The sequence below is a fragment of the Neodiprion virginianus genome, chromosome 3 (genome assembly GCF_021901495.1).
Source record: "Neodiprion virginianus isolate iyNeoVirg1 chromosome 3, iyNeoVirg1.1, whole genome shotgun sequence".
In the NCBI taxonomy this organism is placed as follows: domain Eukaryota; kingdom Metazoa; phylum Arthropoda; class Insecta; order Hymenoptera; family Diprionidae; genus Neodiprion; species Neodiprion virginianus.
Window position 1 is genome coordinate 9,212,446 of NC_060879.1, and position 21,714 is coordinate 9,234,159.

General features: G+C 40.3%; 1 long non-coding RNA gene across 1 annotated transcript; it reads left to right on the forward strand.

Moving 5' to 3' along the window:
• The first annotated feature begins 1,552 nt into the window (after window positions 1–1,552).
• Window positions 1,553–12,714, forward strand: LOC124300152 (uncharacterized). The gene is made up of 3 exons (XR_006907161.1): window positions 1,553–1,565; window positions 4,087–4,088; window positions 12,540–12,714. It is a non-coding gene; the product is annotated as an uncharacterized LOC124300152 (long non-coding RNA).
• Window positions 12,715–21,714: the final 9,000 nt, after the last annotated feature.

A 21,714-nucleotide genomic window follows, 5' to 3' on the forward strand; every position in this document is an offset into this window, starting at 1 on the left:
CACATTTTATTAACCTCAAGTGTCAGTTTTTGTGAGTACTTTTCCAGGTTACTTGACACAGCCTTTTCCCATCCAATCTTTCCCCGATTCCTGAGGAAGACTGGTGGTCTTATTTTGAAGAAGGACGCAGAAATGATTCAGATAAGATCGTTTCTTTTCTTTTAAATACATATTTAATTTATTTTATTCGTGTATTCTCCCAAATTCACTTAGTGAATTTGAATTGTTATACCATCACTCACATTTGTCCTTCCGAAACTCCAGGGTAAGCTGTTTCTTAAGAAGATTGGGATCAGTCACGCATCTATTTTCTTATTTCCTTTGAAAAGGAGTCTGGTTTTATTCCGTTTGGTCCTGGAATTTTCGGTTCCTCTTGATTTCTTTTGACTTGATAATTAAACTCGCGGATTCATATTCATTTTCTGTAACGTCAAAGTACGTTACAATATGTTAATTCAAAATTTTCCTCAAAACCAATGCCGACTAGAATGTGGCAGTATTTTATTCCAATTTGATAATTTATTCCCAATAAATTCACAAAATGGAGATAGGTTAGTGTACACTGAGCGTTGTGGTAATTCAGTACGCAGAATGATATGATAATACTTGGTCTGTACTCAATTATACATGTCAGCACCAAATGGTTTGAAATAACACCATATAGCGTCGAAAGAACCCTAGATACAATTCAAAAAACATCAAATAGTGTTAGATGAACAGAAAATAGCATTCAACGATTCATTGGAAAATATTATTTATTAACACTTACCTGCAATAATAAGATCATTCTATTTCAAGGGCTTGCCATTGGGAGTGAGAACTTTTATCCATTTAGTATCTCCGTTGCATCGTCCCTTTCGCAACTGGAAAGATATCCCGGTAACAATATCACCACTATCCGGTGCATCCTGCACATTTGCTGCTTGCTGCGCATTATTAATCAACAGATTTTCCATTTCAGGGCCATCCACATTAAGCACAGTCACGGTAAAAACATTAACAAAATCTGATTTCGAGATAATTACAACTATACACGAGGCAGACAACACGTTTTACCTGAAATGCGACGCGACTGCTTGTAAGCACGCGTGGAGGAAACTGAGCTTTTCTGACTGCGGGCTAAGGACTTGCGGCATGTTCGAACTTGTACGCGTAAGAGGTTTCGACATCAGATTAACACCATCGGTGTCAATTCAACATGACATCGGTGTCAATGCAATACTGCACCGGTGTTGAAGCAACACTGTGTCGGTGTACACGTAATTCTGTGACAGACTTGGATTTTGAGGTTGACACCATCACCGTCAAACCAACACATTGTAAACAATCGACGGTGTGAACTTCTATAAAACTTCTGTAGACTGAATTTCGGTTTGAAAGCAACACTATTTAGTGCTTTTTAACTTTCCGTCTCTCCGTTTTCGGAGAAAAAAGGAAATTATTGTAATCACCGCGAAAATGAAAAGTTAAGTGTTCACTAAATCTTGACGTTTCAACATCTGGATAATCATCTCCGACCGCTTTCGGATGGACGACTGTGTGTGCGTATGTATGTATGTATATATGTATGTGATCAATTTTTTTGTCCGACGATATCTCAAAAACAAGGCACTGCATTTCAATGATTTTGGTCTCAATCGACGCGGCTTTTCAAAACTTGGAACTGATTGGATTTTTGCTTTGATCGGTTCAGTACTTTTTGAATTATTCGAATAACAAGTCTCCGAAAAATAAAATAAAAATATGAGAATGGATCCACGAAATTGAATGAAAATTGGTACCATGAAATTTCTGAGGTCGCTGATCACGAATATGGGATCAGATTTGCAAAATCTAAAATGGCGAATCCAGTATGGTGGAATAAAATCTAAAAATATTCGGATTTTGGCAGAAATTAGTAGGCGGAGGTTTTTTGGGTCACCGATAACAAATCCAAATTCAGAATTCCCAAATTTATGATGGTGGATCCATTATAGTGGTTCAAAATAAAAGAAAATCATAATATCATCATGTAATATGGTATCCAAGGTTTTTCGACACATCAATCACGAATCTGAATTTGTAGTTCGAAATTCGAATTGGATATTAATATTTCTTTATTCTGTGAACTTGGAACCTGTAGTCTGAAAACGGGAAGATCGAGGGCTGGCTCACGGTCAGCCCAAAGCCGCTTGTTAAACACACGCAACTCGTCATTTTCGACACCATATAGTGCTAAATTTTTAATTAACGAATAAATGTTGCCCATATAATATATACTAATTTGTACATACATGCGTATAATCTGATATAATCTTATTGGATCAAATTCGAATTGTAATTTGTTTGTTTTTATTCAATTTTATCGTGTTATGGCGGACTATTTTTTCCCGAGTAATCTCGCTTACGGTGAGATATAATCACTTAATATAATTCTCAAGTTATGTACGAAGATTTCCGACATCTAGACAGTGAATATACCTCATACCACAGACGAGGCTCATTGTGACTATGGGAATTTTTATTTTGAAGATATACTAACGTCTGAAGAGGGTAAATCAACACCTTGATCATTCAAATTGCACGGAAAGGTGTCTGAGTAAAAAACTGCAAATGGTGTTGATTCACGTGAGATGACATCATTTTTAATCCCAACAACATTGCCGGAGTATTTCATCAACTTTATTGGTGTTATTCGTGACACTGAAATTCCCAACCAATAACACAGAGCTTGTTTACTAACTTCTGAAGAGGCTGAATCAACACCTTAGTTATTCAAATTGCACCAAAAGGTGTCAGTGTGAGTTGAATAGTGCAGATGGTGTTGATTTAGTTAAGATAACACCATTTTTAATTAGAACAACATCGTCGGAGTCTTTCATACACTTTATTGGTGGTGTTTGTGACACCGAAATTCCTAAACAACAAGACCGAGCTTGTTTACACCGCATACTTTTTACAGTATTGGCTCGTCGGATTGGTTAGTAAAGCTAATCTAGAGAAGCCACACGAAAATCCGAAATACGATATTATGCGACCTACGCGGTCGACAACCAGAATGTGAGACAAGCTATATCGGGGGTTCGAGCGGTAATGCAATGCAAGCTCACTTACGTGAGAGGAGAAGAATGAACAAGGTACAAAGAGGGAAGGAATAAAATACGCCCGGAGGCATCCTCAAATAAAATAAATGTTGTACGTAAGTAGTAGGGATACACCGGTTCGAACCCAAAGAACGGATTAGAACCGGCATTGTATCGTGATTCCTACCTTACCGACAGTCGGTATGTTACCTCCGCGATGGTAAACCTTACCCGCGGTATTGTTACGGACTGATAACATAAATGGCGCCACCTATATTTTCGCCCGATTTTAACGACAGACAGTTTGACAGCGAATTTTTTTTGCCAGTCAGATGGGCAGCCATCTTGATTATTGCTTAGTCAGATGAGCGACTATTTTGATTTTTCCCCCGTCAAGCGCTACCCACTACCTGCTTTTTGGTTGACCGATTTTTTTTCCATCACATGCCCCACGCCGATTAGGGTTGGGGTGTGCAGGCTCAGACTTGTTCATTATAAAATTTTTTCATTCTTCGATGGCGGGATGGATCAAGGGTAGCCCCAGTCGTCTCTGACGTCCTTTTTCCTTCGGAGATGCGCAGAACGTAGTGCGCACCGCCCCCCAATTCCTGCGATCCATCGACCTATATTAACTCCACGCATCCGAAGACTCGTCAATCTTACACGATACGTGCAAGTCAAAAGTTTCACAAAGTTCTGCGTATATCAACATTGAAGTCATGGGCGACGAAACATACTCCATTCTCGTCAAGATGATGGAGAATGCGCACAATTTGTTGGGTGAGCTGCATCCTGAGCGGGAGAATGACAATATCTTCAAGCACTGGATTGACGTTGGAACGGAAAATCTCCAATTGCTGCGTGATGTTTCCAAGTGTCGGAGAACGAGCATAGGTGCGAAACTGCAAATTCAACATGCAATCACACTCATACAATCCCGGGTGGTGAAGATTCAGCAGCAGCTGCAGCAGCGACAGCAGCAGCGGCCGCAGCAGCACGCTATGGTGATGGGTGCTAACATCAGCAGTCTGGTGGGCGTACAGTGGGACGATGTCGATAGTGCTTTTGCCAACCGGATCCGAACGGGGGTTTAATGGTTTAATGGTTTATTTTTTATCTTTTCTATGACAATATTGGAAAACATTATTGCACAATTAAAAATAAACAAAGTCTCAATTCCTAAACCTTAGCCTAGTTCTATGGTACTATTTAAGATCTAGGGATAAAAAAGAAAAATCAGAACAGAGAAAGCAAAGCGAAAAAGAAAAGAAAAGACAAGAAAGCAGAATAAAGCTAAGAAAGCAAAGAAAGCAAACAAAGGAACGTGCGAAAGAGGAAGTGGGGAAGACTTGATCACGAGTCGCCATCAGGAGCGGGAATCTTCCGTCCGGAAGAGATGTTGATACAGATCGTCTTTAAAAACAGCAAGTGTCGAGACAGACCTGAGTTCGGCAGGTAGAGAGTTCCAGTGTCGAGCGCCTCTGACCGTCAGGGAGTGACGAAAAGCCTCAGAATGCGGAAGGGGCAGCACAAGTTCACCTGGATTTCGCAACGTGGAGGTGGAAGCTGCAGGTGCACGAAGCGAGAATAATGCGGACAAGAATGCGGGTTGCCCCGTGCGCAAGATATTGAACACTGCAATCAGGAGGAGGTACAATCGTCGGTCGCTAATTGTAAGCCAGCTTAACTCCCTGCGGAAGGTGTGGACGGAAACGTCTCGAGCAACGCCATAAACAAAGCGGACACAACTGTTCAGAAGGCGCTGCAACTTGAGGTTAAGGCTGGATGAAAGATCGAGGAAGACCACGCAGCAATAGTCGAACAAAGGAAAGACCAGAGCGACAACGAGGCGCCTGCGCAACGAGCGAGAGAGTAAGCGGCGCGAAGCAGAAAGCTGACGCAGAGTGGCGTGCACTCGATTTGAAATCAGATTGATTTGGGCAGTCCAAGAAAGCTTGCTGTCAAGAATGAGCCCAAGATCACGTATGAGTGAGCGTAAGGCAGCGGAAACCTATCAAGAAGGACTGGAGAGAGTGCGGCAGGTACAGGGCAATGCCGTGTCAGAAGATTGCCACTGCCGAGGACTAGAGCATGGGACTTCGACACATTAAGTTTAAGCGAGGCGCGTCGCGACCAACCTAGCACTGCTTCCACATCTTCATTCATCCGAGCAACGGCATAGGCGAATTGATCCGTGGTGCACTGTAAATAGATCTGAAGATCGTCAGCATAAATCAGATGAGAGCAGTGTTTCAAGACAGATGATATGTCGTTAATGAAAAGTGAAAACAGGAGTGGCCCCAGGACAGAACCCTGGGGGACACCTAAACCCAGAGGGGCCCATTAGGACATTGGTTGATCCGTCATCGAGACTGCTTGCAGTCTGCCCTGCAAGTAGGAAGAGATCCAGCGGAGTGCATGATGAGAGAACCCGAATTTGCGGAGCTGGTCAAGAAGGACAGCATGCGGAATGGTATCAAAGGCTTTACTGTAGTCGAAGAGGACTAGTATAGTAAGCCTGCTACTGTCCATGCCAAGTCGAACGTCCTCGGTGAGGCGAAGCAAAGCTGTCTGGGTGCTGAAGCCACGACGAAAGCCGGATTGACGGTGGTCGAGCAAGTCGTTGTGTACCAGGAAGGAGGAAATTTGTTCCAAGACTATGCGTTCAAACACCTTGGAAAGGAAGCAAAGATTGGCAATCGGCCGCACCTGTTCAAGAGTGGTGGGGAGCTTTACCTTACCCAAGGGGGTGACGCGCGCGCACTTCCAAACCTCGGAAAACACCCCAGAGTTCAAGGAGCAATTTAGTAGCTCAAGTATAAATGGCAAAACAACAGGTAGAGAGAGCTTTAGATCGGTGATGGATAAGTTATCAACCCCACAAGACTTGGAGCTAAAGTGACTAAGAGCGCGTAAGAAATCATCTGGTGAGATGTCATGGAAGTGAAATAGCTTGTCGTTGAGTTCAGTCTCAGGCAGACCGGCGAAAAAAGCCGTAACCTCTGCAGAGGACGAAGGGCGTTGTGACACAGCACTGAAATTGCGATTAAGCTCTTCCGGAGAGAAGTTACCGCAACTGATCAAACGCGAGGTTGCAATTCAAAGTTGTCTAAGCTCCCTCCATAGGTCGCGGGAATGGTGGATGGTAGACAGACGCCCAGAGTAATACTCGGCGCGCGCGGCGGAAATGCGCCTGTACACATCATCACGAGCCTCTCGGTAGCGCTGCAGCGCGCCCTCCGTTCTACGACGCCTGTAAGCACGGTAGAGATTGTCCCTGGCCCGCAAAAAAGAATGGAGCTCAGGGGTAACCCAAGGTTGTGTTTCGGGTTTGAGTATGCGCGTGACATAAGGGGCGTGAGCATCAAGGGCGCGTGTGATGTTGTCCTGGAGACAAGAAACGAGGTCATTAACAGAGACTGAAGTGCTAAAGGAAGTCCAAAAGCACGTCTAATCGCAGCGAGCGAGGAAATTGGAGAAAGCATCTTGCGAGAGATTACGATAGGTGCGTGATTTGACGCTTTTGCGGAGGGTGGGAGGAGCAGACAGCAGAACAGCGACTGATATTAGATCGTGGCATGCTATGAAAGGCGCAGGCAATTGGTTAAACGAGATCAAGGCGTCTCGATCACTAATAAAGCAGAGGTCGAGAAGCGTGTCAGAGGTGTTTGTATGGCAGGTGGCAGAATAGGGTACCATATAGAGCGCCCTCGACGTGCAAAAGTCATGCACATAGGACGCCTCGGGTGATTGAGCAAGTTGATTCGCATTAAAATCACCGAAGACCAGCGAGAGAGCGTGAGGGCCACTGACACGGTCGAAGGCCTCCTCAAAGTCAGATAAGTTAGATGCCTTGGGTGGTCGATAGATGACGGCCACAAGAAACGGTGGAGCAGATGGGGACTTGATTTCGGCGATAAGATACTCCGGACTAAGGGTGTATTGTGCTGGTGAAGTAGCCAACACACGAGCTCGCATAGACTGCAAGACTTACAACGCAACACCCCCACCAACTTTGCCCTCTCGATCATCACGAATGATGGTGTAGCCTGGTAGCAAGACAGCGGAATCGGCGATCTGCGGATGGAGCCAGGTTTCAGTGACAGCGATGACGCTGTATATGAGAGAAGAGAAATGGAAGCGAACGTAATCGATGTGGCCAGAGATGGAAGTGGCGTTGAAATGACACAGGCGGAGAGGTCGTTGAGCATCAGTCGAAGACGTATTCAGGACAGGCATGCCAGTACTGGAGAGCGGGCGAGAGGTCGCAGAAAGTCACGACGATTTTACAGCAGCGACATCGTCCATGGTCCGGATTCGGCTGATCGTTGCGCCATCCGTCTTCCTCAGAAGAATAACGCCATCCCGGTGCCAAATATACTTGAGACTTAATCTTTTGGCCTCAGTTTTCGTAGCCGCGAGCAGTCTGTACAGATCAGACGGTAGGGCCTCGTTAATATAGATATTGCTAGCTGGCCCTACGGGCGGTGGAGTAAGGTTTACGGTAGAAAGACGTCCTTTGCGCTTCTTAGCTTCAAGTAGGCGTGTGCGGAGTACATTCGAGCGCAGCTTGACGATCAGCGGGAGAGGTCTATCATCGCTAGCTCGCGCGCGAGAGATCAAAAATCTAGAGGACACAATGTCTAAGTCCAGCAAAGGACAATCCACAGCAGCCGCGACCTGCTTGACGATCGCACCTGTGGATTCTGCGGAAGGACACGGAGCCCCAGAGATTATGACTTCGGCCTCATGAACGGCCACAGCAACACGTCTGAGCTCAGCTTGCTCAGAGCATTGGGACTGGCGCAAGGCCATAATTTCCCCACGAAAAGCCTGGTTTTCCTGTTCCAGTTTATCTATTTTTCTGGAATTTTCGTCTACCTGATCCCTGAGCAAGGTAAGACCGCTGAGCCGGGCGTCGAGGTCGTCAAAGCGGGTGTTAAGGAGACGGTACACCTCATCCAGTGTCGAAGGGCCAGCAGGAGTTGACATCGGGACCAGGACAGAAGCCGCCTGAGATGACGAGGCAGCACCGCACAGTAAGTCACCCAACAGCTGCGAAGAGGACGAAGTGGAAAGCCTAGTGGGCTCATCTGAGGGTTGAGATGGTTGAGACGTGCAATGAGAAGAGGTAGGCGGTTTCAGGACTACTTCCTTGTAAGCAGCATGCCAGCAACAAGACTTCCATTTTACGCAGCCCGGATGATAGAAAGTTTTGCATGAGGTGCAGTGAGACGCTAGTTTAACAATACTCCCGCTGCATCCAAAGCAGGTGCGGGTCGGAGCCATGATCACGTTCGGGAAATAAGTGAAGTTGACATTTCGAGCTTAGTTCCGATTAGTTGCGATTGCGATGAGGACACAGTCGGTAAATATGGACGAGATTGCACGGCGTTGGTGACAGCAGCAGGTCAGGTGAAGAAAGGCGGAAATCCGAGATTCAACCGCTATCGTCACGTGGTGTAAGCAGGCGGAAAGAGGAGCATGCGTAGTGAGGTGCAGCGGTTGAGTCAGAGGAGCTGCGCATGCGTGGAGCAGTCCGGGCAGGTGACAAGCAAGTAGATGACGTGCTGTGACAGTTAATGTTAAAATAAACACATCTAGGTGAATACGAACTGTGAGTTTCCAAAAGAGCAGCAGAGAGCAGCAAAAAGCAGCAAGCCATCAAACCCTACTGAGTATCGGATGGCTCGTATTAGGGCGCAGGCGAGAGGTTCTGCAACAAAAATGCCCGAAGGCAGGAAGCGGCAGCAAACAAGCGAAAAAGGCAGAGTGACACAAGCAGGTTTTCAAGCGTACTCACCGGAACCGGAACTTTTGTTGTTGTTGAACCGGGGTTGTCACAAATATCCTGCATAAGAATTTGGAAGCCTTTCTGGACGACGCGCAGCTGGTCATCGTTAAGCGATTGCGGCTGGTACTGCACGAGGAGGGAAATGTGAAGGTCGACCTCATATTATCGTGCAAATTCGAAAATGTCAAACACGAAGAGATCTCCACTGAAGTTAAGAGCTTCGATACATCCAACATCGCGATCCTTCCCTCGAGCGATATTGAAGATTGATTCACGCACGCAAGGAACGATCTCCTTGTGAAGGTGGAAGATTTCGAACAACGCGATTCCGGCTGGAGTATGATCGACATCCTCAACATCGCTGTAAACATCAACCGCTATCAGTCTCGCCGCGGGGCTTTCGACATTCTATTTTCGCATCATGCAAAATCGAATAAAAGCGCCATCGTGCCAATTTATTTGCGTGATTATTTCAGTACCGCGAACATTGACACGTTTCATCTTCTAATGGTTGAGAGTAATCCGGAAGACGATATGACCGGTGAGTTTGCACCGAGATTTCACTTTGTTTGAATCAAGAATCTTTCGCGTTTAGTGAGTAAACAATTGTCTGTTTATGAACACAAAACGTTTTTATATAACAGATGCTTGTGCCACTTGAATGTGAAACACGCCTACGACAACCATCGACAAGATTGCATTATGTTAAATAAAGTGCGCATGGAGTTTCCCAAGTCTAAAGATTTAACATTTTCAAATTTTCAAAACAAAGGTACCGCCTCGTTTGTCGTATACGCCGATCTCGAATGTATATTAATCCCAGAACCCGTAGATGAATTTGAAACTCATAAGACTTATGAAATACAAAAGTATGTTCCGCACAGTGTGGCGTACTATGTACATTGCGCGTACGACGAGACTTTATCAGAGTTTCACGGTAGACGCGGTGCCGATTGCATAGATTGGTTCATGCAGCAGCTTAAAGATTTATCGATTCAAGTAGAGTCACGCATCAAAAACATAATTCCGATGAACTCTCTTACCCAAGTGCAACGCGATCGTCACATGCGCGCAAAGAATTGTTATATTTGCGAAAAGCCGTTTACCCCTGAGGAGAAAAAGTGTCACGATCACTGTCACTTCACGGGTAAATATCGTGGTCCTGCTCACAATCGGTGTAATTTAAATTTCAGAGAGACGCATACAATTCCAATAGTTTTCCACAATTTGTCCGGCTACGATTCGCACTTTTTAATGAAATCCCTCGCGTCAACTTTTCCGGGTCAAATTACACTGCTGCCTATAAATAAGGAAAAATATATATCCTTCATCAAACACGTTGATGGGACAATGATGCACTTGAGATTCATCGATTCGTTTCGATTTATGGCTAGCAGCATCGATAAACTCTACCGTCTGTATACCCAGCCCCCATACCTCCTCAAAATCAAAAATCTTTACCCGAGAAATTACGAGCAATTTATGAGCACGCAGAATATTCCAGTTTCGATTTTTGAGCAAGAGCGATGTAACAGGAATTCCGGTTTTTGAGTGGGGGGCCAGGTACGCAAGTACTCACCCCCCCCTTCCATTAAAAAATGACAGGAAAAAAATGCTCTAATTATGAGCACTTTCTGAGCAGTCGAAACATGCAAGTTTCGATTTTTGAGCACAAGTGGTAAGGCAGGAATTACGGTTTTTAAGTGGGAGGGAGGCCCAGCCCTCCGACCAACGAAAAAAAAAATATTTGACAATACCTAAATAATGGGTACATTATGAGCAATCCGAACATGCGAACTTCAATTTTTTAGCACCAACCCCCAACGTCCTACCCCCGCTTATACGTCCAGCGTCACCTGAGAAGTACCCTCAAATTCAGTGGAATTGAAAAATTTCTTTTTGGAGGATGCTCAGTGATTTATGAGCAGACGAAATACCGCAACTCTGATTTTTTAGCAGCATCCCCCAACGACCTACCCCCGCTTATACGTCCAACATCACCAGAGACGTACCCTCAAATTTAGTGGAATCGAGACATTTCTTTTTGGAGGATGCTCAGCGATTTATGAGCAGACGAAATACCGTAACTCTGATTTTTGAGCAGCAGCCCCTAACGAACTAACCCCACTATTCTATATCAGGTCACTGTTATCCCGTACTTTGAAATCCTGCGTGAGGGAGAATTGCTACTTAAATTGATTGAGAGCATACCGTAGTCAGTCTATACTTACCAAACTATTGATTTTTTGAAATATGACAAATTAATTGGAAATATCGATGTTATAAGGGTTCATTTCATGAATATGAAGAGAAGCCTGTATAACTCGCCCAAATTTAAAAAAACGAGCGCTTACTCCATCGCGAAGTGTCGGCACGTCACTTGTTTTCACTCATCACAACGCCTACATAACACTGATGCGAAAACTTATAATTAAGTGCCATTTCGCATGAAATACTGAACATATATATACCAAAACTTCTGTGTTTTAATCAAAATGACGTGTTCACTCTTCACGATCGAAAAACCGCGCGTTTTTCTACATTTAGGCGAATTTCAGAGGCTTTCTTTTATATTTCATCGAATAAACCCGTGTTGCATCGATATTTCCGATTGATTTGTCATGTTTTAATAAATCGATAATTTGTTCGATTAAGACGGACTACAGCATGCTCTAAAACATCAATTTATCATGCTTCTTCTGACATCCAAGTAATAACATTAAAATTTCAGTCTTTAGAAAATTACTGGGGTTTTCTATTTATTAATGAATAAAGGTCTGGGACTGTGTGAATAACGGTGCAACATTCTGGCAATCATGAATTGAATGCACGAATCGTTTACGAAAAACAATCTTCCAGAAAATTGCAACGGAATTCGACTACATAGTTCCACAATTTACACAAATCAATATTCAAATTTATGGGAGGTGTAACCGAAAACGATCTTTAATCATCGAAATTAACAATTATGAGAACAACATTGTCACAAAGTACTTCCGAGCCTAAGAAACAAATCTTTTCGATCATGTTCCCAAAATATAAAGCAAATCAGTAGTACGCCTTTCAAAATTGAACCTGAAACGTGAACAAAAGCGTTTGCTTGTTATTTGTGCGAGTTACAGCCAGGTTCGCGGGGAAGTCCGATCGCGCAGCGTGTAACTCGCAGTTGCTGCAAAGACGAATCTCCCTTAAACACGCATCTCCCTTAAACACGCTACTTCATAATGAGCATTCCGCTAGCGCGGACGAGTTATCACGCTCGCACGACAAAATGATCCATTCAAGAGTAGTCTTAACCTGAGTGGGGATGAATCGCATGATTCGATCAAAAGACATGGCCATTCGGACACGAGTAACGTATACGAGAGTCAAATCGCGCTGACGATTATTCAGAGATTCGTTTTTTCTCAATTTTGCGCGCAATCTTGAACTAAAAAACTAATATTAGTGTTGTGGGTAATGTCGAGGTGTGGCATCAGTGTCATCAATTCGTCTTTCACGTGTTTTTCATCGTTATGGTGAGTAGCACTAATTGATTGAAACATATAGGAACATTTTGAGAAATCTCATCTTTGTTTGGGAAAGGTATTCCATCTTTCAAGCAAACGTAAAGCATGTCGATCATTTGCAGAATAATTTTACGGCAATGTGACGCTGAAGAGTACTTAAGTAAAACAGTCAAGGTGCTGCTGACCTGGATCTAAAAGTTGTAATCGATCGAAGCGCTCTCTGCGTAAGTTCCCTCGGTTCCAAACCATTCGAAGGTGGTACTCTCCACCGGGAAGTAGCGCAACACAATATTAGACAAAACGCGGTCGGTAAAAGACCTGAATCTGAGTCGGTAACCATACCAACAGGATTGACCCGAATTTTGCATGCAAATGATGATGTCATGTGTGTAGCGATTGCATCACGACCGAACTGATTATTTCGATAGTTTCATGGTGAATATAGCAAATTCAATTTATTGTTCCGTGAAAGACCCTTGAATATGGGACATTCTTTGACGAATCGGAGAGATTTAGATAAAAATCGACCGACACAATGTTGATGTAGCTTAAAATTTTTCCTCGGGTTCTATATCGAAAAAATAGGGGTACGTATTCGAGGATTTTTTTATTTTACATATTTCGTAACATAGAGGGGATCGAAAATTTGATAATTTGGTGTTTTCTGGCACAAAGAACTCATTTTCAAAAATTCATAACGCCGGTTCTGTTTGAGCTGAAAAGTTCGTTTTTTCAACCATAAGCTAATAAAATGAATTTTAATGCAACAATTGTTTCATTTACGATTATTCCGAAATTTATATTGTTATAAATAATAAATATGTTTAAATCGATTTTTAGCAATTGCCTTCACCTCGTAGCGAGTTCTCAGCACGATCATCGTATTCTACGTCAAATTATCTATCAATAACGCATCTTTATTTAAAGAAGAAATTATTATTACTGTAGCAAAAAATTAATTTATCCAGCGCGGCACATCACATCGGCGCGCGGGTTCCATTGCACGCCTCATTATCTTGCCTCGTATCGTTTTCTTATGTAATATAAATGATTACTGTATATTCTCAATTAAATAATAATATTCAATAGCAAGTAAGACTTTATAAAAAATGTAACAAAAAAATAATCAATTACAAAATATTATTGTGTCAAATAAAAAATCAATTTATTAAGATTTCAATACATTATTTTCAGTTGATAAGTACCTCGTCCTGCAGTACGTCGTACAATATTTACATTTATTCTTGAAAATTTTGTGTGATTCCAACCTCTTTTGAAGAATTGGAAACAAAGCAATTCTCATTGTGTCAACAAAAACACGGTTGTACAAATTTTTAAACGAAAAATACTATACGTATTAAAAGTGAATGTGAATATTGTGAGATGTAATGCAGAACGAGGTGTTTATTAAATAATAATAATGTATTAAAATCTTGGTAAATCAATTTTTTATTTGCCACAATAATATTTTTTATTTGATAATTTTTTTGTTAAATTTTTTATAAAGTCTTACATGCTAATAAATAATATCATTCAATCAAAAATATAGAGTAATCATTTATATTACAGAGGAAAACGATATGAGGCAAGATGATGAGGCGTGCAATGGAACTCGCGCGCCGATGTGATGTGCCGCACTAGATAAATTAACTCTTTTCCTCCGGTAATAATAATTTCTCCATCAATTCAAAATACGTTATGGATAAAAAATTTGACCCTAGAATACGATGGTTGTGCTAAGAACTCGCTACGAGGTTGGGGCAATCGTTAAAGATCGATTAAAACATATTAATTGTTTATAACAGTATAAATTTTGGAATAATCGTTAATGAAAGAATTGTTGTAATAAAATTCATTTCATTAGCTTTGAGATGAAAAAAACGAACTTTCCAGCTCAAATAGAACCGGCGTTATGAATTTTTGAAAGTGGGTCTTCCAAACCAAAAAACACCAAATTATCAAATTTTCGATCCCCTCTATTTTACGAAATATGTAAAATAAAAAATCCTCGAATACGTATCCCTATTTTTCCGGTATAGAACCCGTCAAAAAAAATTTCAGCTGAATCAAAAATGTGTCGGTCACAAAGGTGTTCGGTTGTAAAAAAATGTCCCATGTACATTGAAACATATCGCGCAATATTAGTTTTACACAGCACAAAGTATTTTCAAAATGATTTCATAAATATCACCATTCACCATTTGTAGATATTTGGAAATATGTTCGAAAAATACGATTGAAACAAAACGGGTACGAATCGTTGTCGTCTCGTTTTATGAAGTTACGCCATCGGTTGCCCCCCCCCCTCCCCCCATCTTCGCTTCTCCATGTCGCAAACTTGAATGGTCATGTTTATTTTCCGTCCATGCATTACATTGTGCTCGATTATTCGCTCACTCTACGGATAGTGACTGTGCGCGAGAAAAAAAAATCTTTGTGTCGGCAGACGACTGCGCTCGAACATTTTGTATTTCGAAAATAAAAAGTATTTCTCATTCTTCTTCAGAGGTTTTCTGTGAGGTACATACATGATTATCTCTCAGGAGTATTCATACATACCGGGACAATCTCTTGAAACTATACATATAATGCGCATGCGCGAGTTTTATCGGCTGCTCGGACAGGCTGGCCACTCCGAGTTTCAGCTGTCAAACTCTGTTTCTGACGGCGATGTAGTTCATACGAATTTTTGAGGTTAGAATCTCAAACAGTCGAGGTAGTGACTCGGAAAGTTGATGCTAATGCTCTTTGAAAATTGGCTTTATTCGACTGAAATGAGAAATCTGTTCAAATGTTGGGTGCTTGGAAGAAACGCAGCAGGTAGGTGGGAACATTTTATTTGATCACTTTTATTATTTCGTACATGAGAAATAACAATGAAATTTTTTTCTATCAACAGGTGATACGGCCCAAATAATTACATCTCTAATATTTACTGTTATCTGCCTATTCAATTTATCACACGTACAAAGATCATCGCCACTTTCAAGAACTAAGCAACTTTCTCACTCTCTTGTGATTTCAGGTGGTAATATTGGATTTCATCACTTTTGCATACGATAAATTATGCTTCAATTTGATAAATGTCATAATAACTATGTTGAGAAGATGCATTCTTTCGGACTCGTACTTAGGAAAGCCGATTTTGAAAATATCAAGGATGGTATTTAAGATATCAAAGTTCACAATGCCGGTTAATGTATTGAGTTCCTTCTCAGTTTTTATTACATGACAAAGATCAATCAGCAAATCACCACTTATAATTTGAACACCAATATCAATAAATTTTTTTTCAGTCGTTTCAACATTTTCCACTGATAACATTGCCACAACAGATGTATTATCATTTTCTTCTGAAGTGATAAGACTCGTTGCAGTGTGATCCTAAGGATCTAAATTTCTTTGACCATCAAAATCACAAGCCGATTGAGTCGTAGTTGAACTTGTTGATGCACCCAGTTGTCTATTATTAGTAGCTTCATTGCCTGGAATGATGGTATTTTTGTTTTCATCTCTGTTAATTCTTCTTCTCTCTCTGTCATTATTTATTTTGTTACTGGATCCTGGTTTTATATCATTACAAGGCAGATTACAAGAAGGCACTGCGGTTTTTTTCAAGCGTCTTTTGCCTTTTGACCCAAAGTCTGCGTAGAAAACACAAATTTTCTTAGTTAAATTCAGAATAAAAGAAAATGAGCTCAAAAATAAATATAATTACCTGGTGAGAAATAATCCGATTTTTTAAAGTGCAAGAAACAAACTTGCATATTTTCTGTAATATTTTTTCCTATTTTTAACACTTTTTCCCACATTTTTCGACAGTCAATTTTCTCATCCACTCGGAAAGCATTAGTAATTTTCACAAAATTTTCATTTTGTTTTGGAAAATAATGGAATCTCACATCTAAACTCCTGCAAGCTTTACTGCTACACCCATATTCACTGTAATATGTTTTACTTTTGTTTTGTTTTGGAGAAAATCGAACGCCCAACAAATCCTTGACGCTTTCCATCATTAAATAATATTTTTTTTATCAAAAAAATATTTTAATAAATAGGTACAATTGCAAAGACAATATTTATTTTTTACCACAGCTTAAACAGTGAGAAAATACCCTTGTGCCAGCTGACCCGGTTTGAGTAGTTTCAATTTGAGCCACCAGATGGCAATACCAGTAGTTACCATTTACCAATTGCTTGGTAGTAATTTTTTGCTTTTCTAAGGTCGACCGTCAGACTATCTCTGTGGTTTCTGTAGATTGCATATAGCAACACACTGTTCTCTCTCTACGCTTTTTTGTAGAGCGCATTTCGTTTATTCATCCGTTCTTTAAGATGGTCGGAGAGCCACGGCGGAGGTGGCCTCGTGACCTTGAAAATCCAAAGGGATGCATGAATATCGACAGAAGAATTAACAGGGTTTGTAAACGAAGTTCCGTAAGTGTCTATATCTGCAGCTGAGGTATCGGAACGACTAATGTCAATTTGATTTGTACAATGAAGCGATGTTGGCGAGTTTATATACGATTGGTCATCAAATCGGGACAGATAGCGTATCATAATTGATTGCGGCCGAGTTTCAAAACAATCAGACACATATGATAATACAAGTAAGTCATGACTATTGATAAACGGAACATCAGACTCACTAAAAGAAACAATCTTGTCAGGATTATCAATAATAAATTATGGGTCATTCCATGTCAATTCAACGACGTTGCGATGGTGACCCTCTCAGATTTTTATGATTTTTTAATATATTTTTATGATTTTTAATATGTTCTCATTCATATAGAAAGAAGTCCTCAGCTAAATTATTAGCTCTTTATCTCTTCCCATTCCGGAGTTGTCGATTTTTGAAGAAATTAACGAAAAAAATTCATGTTTCTGACAACAATTGGAATAACTTTATCAAATACAAAAATTTTTAAGTATTTTAAGGTGCTCTTTCTGAAAAAAAATACGGAAATTGAAAAAAAATTTTATTGATGTTTTTTTGGCCATTTTTGATCAAAAAATTGGATTTCCGTTCAATGGGACACTTGATTTTATCCAAAAAAAATTACCAAATTTTACGTTGAAACACAAAATTTTTGTGCCATAATAGAAGATGGGCTTCCAATAACTTCTAGTGAAAATAATTTGAAAACAAATTTTTTTTCGGTAATTTTGATTTATATAGAAGTTAAATTTTTGTCTAAAATTGACTATGAAGCGATGAAGAGAAAATTGTTAGATCTTTTTAGTAGTGCAAAACCAATACCTAACACACAACAAATTCATTCTGATGTACCAAATACCGATAACACAATCAGTGTCAAAAGATTTTCTGGATCAACAGAATCAACAACGCACAAAGTAATAAAAATGATCATAAATGAAAGAACAAGACCGTCAATGTAGTAAATAAAATAAAATGTAAGAATAATGTATCTTTAGATTATAAAAATAAGCTACGTGATCTGAGAAGGAAAATAAATCAAAATCACCGAAAAAAAATTTGTTTTTAAATTTATTTTCACTAGAAGTTATTGACAGCCAATTTTCTATTATGGCTCAAAAATTTTGTTTTTCAACGCTGAGTTTGGTTCATTTTTTTGGATAAAACAAACATGTCACATTGAACGAAAATCCAATTTTTTGATTAAAAATGGCCAAAAAAGCATCGATAAATTTTTTTTTCAATTTTTGTATTTTTTTCAGAAAGAGCATCAAAAAATACTCGAAAATTTTTGTACTCAATTAGGTTATTTCAATTGTTGTCAGAAACATGAATGTTTTTCGTTAATTTCTTCAAAAATCGCCAACTCCGGATTGGGAAGAGATAAAGAGCTAAAAATTTAGCTGAGGATGTTTTTCTATATGTATAAGAATATATTAAAAAATCATAAAAATCTAAGAGGGTCACCGTCGAAACGTCGTCGAATTGACATGGAATGACCCAAATACATCTAACCACGAATTAGACATGGCCGTGTGGTACGTTGCAGGCAATGCTCAACAAGATGAAAAGCCGAAGAGAAAACCAAGTTGGTAAGGTACCGGTGCTTCGTGATTATTTGACAGTAAGATGCAATGTAAGTCCCCAGCAATAATGAGATTTCTATAAGCATACGCAAGCTGATGAAATATAGCAGAAAATTCTCGTAAACGGAAGCCCTTAGGTCGTCTATAGATAGAAGCGAATAAAAGAAAATCTGACCGGTCTTGATTAATATCGACGATTAAGAACTCAGGAGAGTTCGTGAACTCACTGGGTGACGAAGTGGGAATAGAGAGAGAGAAAGAAGGAGCATAACGCTTTTCATAACGTCGCGAAAATTGACAAATAGAAACGATGTAAATACGGGGGTTCCCCGACCGCACACGTTTTTATGTTAATATATGTAGGGTGTCCCACAGATTTTGAAGATTTTTTTTAAGCATCCCCCCCCAAATCAATGTCAAGTAATTAAAAAATAATTACCTAATTTTCTCGGATTTTTATCTCAATTCTAACCTATCCGGCGTGCCGAGAACAGCGTGGATTTCCACGTCTAAAATACACGTAATTTGGACACGCTTGCAGTATATACGAGTATTATACTATGACAGTAATTGTGTTCAAAAAAAATTTGTTACTGCGAGGTTTCAGTGGTTACTTCAAGGATTACTGTTTCTGAGATTACTGTATCTGAGAAAAAATTCACATCATCATACCATACAATCTCGACAAATTTACACTTCGTTTAAATGCAAAAACAGTCAGATTTCGAGGGTGCGCAAATCGTCGCGATTGCATCGTATGATGATATGAATTTTTTCTCAGATAGTTGCGCTAATAACCACTAAAACCTTACAGTTACAAAATTTTTTGTACATTAGTACTTTGATCATAAAACATATACTGAGAACAAGTATGAAATATATGTATTTTAAAGGCGAAATCCACCCTGTTGACAGCACGAGTTAGGGTTGAGACAAGAATCCGAAAAAATTAGGCAATTGTTTTTTAATGAATTGAAATTGATATAGGGGGGTACCAAAGAAAAGTCGTCCACACCTCAAATATAAACACAGTATAGCAAGAGACCGTTCCAGATAAACATCAGCCTCGAGCTGTAACCCAAGAAGAGAAAGAGAGACACAAAGCTATACATACTTACGTTTCTGGCCTGAGCTATGTTTGATTGTATCGGAATTATTGAGAGAATGGTCGAAGCGACTCGGAAGTTACTCCGAAACACCGCACGTCTTGAGGTCAGAAATCCGCTGCCGCTATCTTGTCGCCGCGCGCCGTACCACTGACACCGTCCAAGTACCGCACGCGCCCGCTAGGGGCGCGCGTCTCTCGCAACTCCAGCGACGCCGGCTAGGTGTATACCTCACTGCACCGACCGGCAGACGCCGAGTTGCGGGAAAACATTCCGTACTCTGGATCGCGGGTAATTTTGCACTATGCTGCTCGAAGAGAAATGCGTAACGATATCGTGTGATATGATGACCGTCACTATCCGTCCAAGAGATTCCGACGTAATACATTGGGATCCAACTAAGGAGACATGACATCTGGTGGTCGAAAGCGGAAACAGAAAAAGGAGGAATAGTAGTTAGTCAGTTCACGTGTTTTTATGTGGATTTTTATCGATTGCAAAACATTGCAATTGCAATAATGCACCCCGCAAAGTATTCGTCACGTGCACCACCAGGGAAAAAATATTTTCACTGTGTTGTACAAGGGTGTGAAAGTTCATAAAAAAAAAACCTAGACTTAAGTTTTCACGCCTTTCGAAAAATTGGTGAGCGCTCTGTCCATGTCAAAAATCATTTCGACACTGTTGAAACGATTGACCGTTTTAAAGCATGGACAAAGGCTTTAAAAATTAAGACAGTGACGGGTCAAATGAGAGTGTGTGCATTACACCTTACAAAGGAGGATTATTTATTGCCTGGTAAGTAAGAAATTTTAGCATAACATAACCTAGAAATTATGAAACTTCAGTGACTGACTTTTTCATGACGCAATTAATTCTTACAGATGTTGCAGCAAAAAAGCGTTTTTTAAAGGAAAACGCTATCCCTTCTATTAATTTGCCATCTAGCAGCGGTCTCATGCAATCTGCGAAAAAAAAAAAATTGACCGTCAACGATTTGAGAGACGTTTAAGACGAAATAACGTCGAGAGGCTCGATGCAATTGCACCTCAGGAAGAGACCATTCGACTCGAGAAGTGCGAATCCAGTTTTCACGAAGAGATGGGAGAAGAATTGAAGGTGACAAAGAGTGATGTCTCAGCGCAGCGGTTACCGGCGCTATCCTTTGATAATTCGCTACATCGGTCGCTTGGATACTCAATTGACAATGATATTTCAATTAATGATGTCTTAATGCATTGTAACAAGTCAATTACTCCTGAGTTGACTAAAGATATCGGAGTTCAAGTAAAAACGAGCGATATCATGCCTGATTTTTTGGATTTGTTCCCCAATGACAGTGCTTTGAGCACTGCCACAGGAATAGAATCATATGCGATATTAGACTGTATTGTTAATCTTGTCGGCATAACGTTACAAAAACATCCAGATCAATATAATTCAAGAATGTGTAACGGTTTTTTTTTTTGAGGTTCAACCGATACGTTTTGATTTTATGTTATATTAGAAATCTAGATATATTCAATAAACAAAATACATTAAATCAGGAGGAAACAATGTAGAACACAGATTTATTGAGTTTTGGTATAACCTTTTAAAAGAACAGGCAATCATAGAAAATCTCATTCACTCTTTCATTCACACGTTAAAATTACTCAATGCGATTACCGACGTTTTGTATATAATTATTCTGGTAAAATTTTTGTACCACATTAACGAAAGACTGGCTCTCTTTTCCTTTATGCTTCAAATTTAAAAATGATTCTAGTGAAAGAATGAATCTACTGACAAAGGACTCTAAATTATGGTGAGATTACAATAAAGTTAACAGACGAAGATATAAAATACTGACTTAAGAAGGCTATTACAGATTTGTGGCACAATCCACCTACAAATCAGTAATGAAAAGATGACTTAGCTCGGAATATCTCTGATGAAGAGAGGTGGCCTAACGGCTCCGTAGATGATCATGGATGTTGAAGTTCTTTGATATTCCTTTTATAGAATCGGTCTTCACCGATTATACTGCGTGGTCGTTCGTCGATCAGATATTTGGATTTGTTCTTTAGGCTCACAGGCTCCGAAAGATTCGGATTGCGTTGGGTTACACTTCTGGTATGAATCGTCGTCTTAATTTTTTTTTTTTTTTTGTTTCCCCTTTTTTTTTTTTTTTTTTTTTTTACTTGTTTTGTTTTCCCAAATGTTAACGAAATTAT